This window comes from Cricetulus griseus, chromosome 2 (assembly GCF_003668045.3).
Source record: "Cricetulus griseus strain 17A/GY chromosome 2, alternate assembly CriGri-PICRH-1.0, whole genome shotgun sequence".
Taxonomy (NCBI): Eukaryota; Metazoa; Chordata; class Mammalia; order Rodentia; family Cricetidae; genus Cricetulus; species Cricetulus griseus.
Window position 1 is genome coordinate 259,950,858 of NC_048595.1, and position 3,668 is coordinate 259,954,525.

Genomic DNA, 3,668 nt, shown 5'->3' on the forward strand with positions numbered 1-3,668 from the left:
AAGCTATAGGTTAAGCTTTCATGATTAATAAGAAGTTTCTGTGTCATTATTTGGCAGCTGACTGGCAGAACAGAAAAAAACTCAATCAGGGTCTCATTGTGTAGCTCTGACTGTCTCTTAACTCACTATGTAGACCAGGCTGGCCTGGAGCTCACAGAGATCTGTCTACATCTGCCTCTGCATGCTGGCATTGATGGCATATGCTTTCACACCCCAGTAAAGACAGATTCTTTAACAAGCACACTTTGTAGCTGCGCTGGCTCTGTAACTTACTTTGCTCAACAGGGTGAGCTAGAACTGATAATTTCTAAAGGCCCCAGAGACCCATGACATTTTTCTCCTGGAAAGCCTACCCTAGGAAGGTAGCCACCAACCTGGAAGCCCAAAGCTATGAAATGAGGCAGCATGAAGGGCTCATATCCTCCAGAAAACAGCCTCAGCTGATTTTCCATACCTCAGCCAGCCCTAGCTGGCCCCCAGGTGAGTGTGCCATCTTGACCATTCTAAACCCCTTGAGTGTCCAGATGACTACAAACCCAGCCAACCTTAATTTAATAGAGCTAAACTTACCAACTAAGCCTCATCATGTAAGAGAAAGCAAGTAGTTGTTATTGTTGTAAATTACTGTGTTTGGGGAAGGTACTAAACACCTGATATACCAGCAAACCCTTGTCTGTTTCACACAACCTCTATAGATAGTTATTTCAACTTGTCTGTATAACAAACAATGAAGCTATTCATACTGATGTATACATGTCACTAAGCATGGGTGAGTGTAGCTAGGGAATGAGTCCCCAGGGGTAGACTTTCTGGATAGAAGAGGGTATGTATTTTTGGTTCTGAAATATACTATCAAATTGTTATTGTGTGTGGTTTCACTAATTTATAGTTCTACCAAAATGAAGTCACTGCTCCTCCACACCATCGTGACACTGGGTTATCAAACTTACCGATTTTTGCTCATCTAAAATGTAAAGAATTTTATGATTATATTTTGTAGTTCTAGTTTTACAATTAAGCCAGCACATTTTAATTAACTCAAGAACTGGGCATGGTGGTCGTATAGGTTTTTGTTTTGGTTTTCTGTTGTTGTTGTTTGTTTTGTATCAACTTGATACAAGCTTAGACAGATTTGGGAAGAGGAACTCTCAATAGAGGAATTGCCTCCCTTAATTGTCCTGCAGGCAAGTCTATGGGGGTATTTTCTTGATTAATGGCTGATGTAGGAGGGCTCAGTCCACTGTGGGTCATGCCACCACTGGTCAGGTGACCCTGGGTCTTATAAGAAATCGATGGGGATCAAGGTAAAGCACAGCATTCTTCCATCGCTTCTACTTCAGTTCCTGCCTTGGCTTCCTCAATGACTGACTATGGTCAGGAGCTGTAACATTTGCTTTTGGCCATGGTGTTTTATCACAGCAACAGAAAGCAAACTAGGACAGCGATGTGCTCTTTTAATCTCAGCACTCAGAAAGCAGGGACAAAGGCAGGCAGATCTCGGTGGATTCAAGGCCAGCTTGAGCTACATCCTGAGAGTCTGTTTCCAGAGGAGAGGGCAATCAGTGGAATCTCTGATAGCTGGAAATTCTTCTTGCATTCCCCCAGCCTTCACCACACACTGCCTTTAATGTTTTAAAATCAATTTTAGCATTTAAATCATCTCAGGACCTCAGTCTAGTTTTTGTTACTTTTTTTTCCCCCACTTACATCTATAACCTATTACAAGACTCTCCTGGCATCCATGTGCTCTTCAGGCAGGGAGCATGTCTTTTAGGGGGCTGTATCCTAAACCTAGCACAAGAGCTTTTATATGAGAGACCCTCCCCCCAAATACCCGTATGGTACTGATAATGGCATAGAAACACTTTTATTTCTGTGCTGTGTTCCACAAGTTAAAGCCCCTTTCCTGACATTATCTGGAAGGAATTTGTTGATGAACTGCAAGCCCATTGCATTTTGAACAAGCATATTTGAAATTCTAGAGCTTCAGGCTCAGCAGTTTAGGAATAGTTTTATGTTCCTTTCCTCGATGTCTGTACTTAGCTGTCTAGTCTGAGATTTCTCTTTCCTCTGGTGCTAATTAATTAATTTAATGCCTCTAGTGGCAGACCCTAATTTTCTGTCTTGCACATGCAGACCTCCGTTAGAGGTCTGGAATGTTGGTGGGTGGGTAGGGACTTTAACCCTAGGAACCTCTCCCACGGTAATTAATTTTAATTGTTTTTCACCCTGGTTATAAGATCCCCAGAGACAGTGTAACTTGGTAAAGAAACTGATTAAAACAACAACAACCCTGATATGATTGCCTTTTTAAGAAAAGTCAATGTGAAATATGATTTAAACATCCAGAAACAAAATGTGTAAACTGTGGAAAGAGAAAATCTTCCTGTTTTATTTTCTTTTTATTCTCCCACAAATGTGCCTACTTTGATTCCCGCCTTGCCTTCTTGTTTCTCAACTTCCACTTCTTGCTCCTGGAGATCACTTTCAGATTTACCTGCGCAGCAAAACTTTACCACCACTGGCCTCTTCAAATTTCACTTTTCCACATTCTAAACATTTTTAATTGAAAGAGAAATGAATGCATGCAAGCTTGTGTGCACTCAAGAGTCTAGCTTCCCCTTCTGTGTTCCACTATGGTGGACACTTTGTGTTTGTGGGGGTTGAGAGATGACCATAGGTGAGACACTTAAGATGAAAGAAGAAGGGAGCAGGCTCGCTCTTTCCAAGTCAAAGTCAGTTCTACTGGAGAAAAAAAAAAGATACTCTATAGAGTAATTAGTTTTAGACAAATGGCTGAAGTGCCTCTGTAACACATCAAAGCAGAGGACTGCCACCAATTCCCTTGAGCCAGGCTGCCCTTCACCTAGAAGCTCTCCTCTATAGAACCCAGCCATTTTATTTACATAAAATTTGTGATCTCCTGATCTGGCTTGATCCTCTTCCCTCCACCCTCATCACACGGACGGGTTCAGTCTGCCAGTCATGTTCACTCAGGACTCCTACAGACACCTCTGCCCCCACCTGTACTCTCCCTAATATATCTGTAATAAAAACCTCAATCCCTTAGGAGCAGCCATGTCCTCCTTTTATTTCATTCATGAATAATTTTGTTCAATGCCCTTCCAATAAGCCCCATACCTATCTTTCCTGTATAAGCAGGGTTTGTATACCATCTTTCTCTTGTGTTTCTCAAAGTCTTCAGGAAAATACTTGGTTTATCTTAATAAATTTTTTTAAAAAATGCATGTTATACTATATAAACACATTTCACATAGGCATTTAAGGAAAGTCATCTCTCCCCCATGATATGAGGGCATTTCTTCAATATGCTACCTAACAGCTGCTTACATTAACTTAGAAAAAAAAATAAAGCCATCTTTTCCAATGATCTCCAGTGAAGTTGAAACTGTAGACCCTGCATGTGTGTATCTGTGTGAAACGTCATGACCAAAGCAAGCTGGGGAGAAAAGGGTTTATTCAGGTTACTGTGTTCAGACTTCTTCTACATTGTTGTCCATCCTGAAGGAAGTCAGGACAGGAACTCAAACAGAGCAGGAACCTGGAGGCAGGAGCTGATGCAGAGGCCATGGAGGGTGCTGCTTCTTGACTTGCTTCTCATAGCTTACTCAGCCTGCTTTCTTATAGAACTCAGGACCAGCATCCCA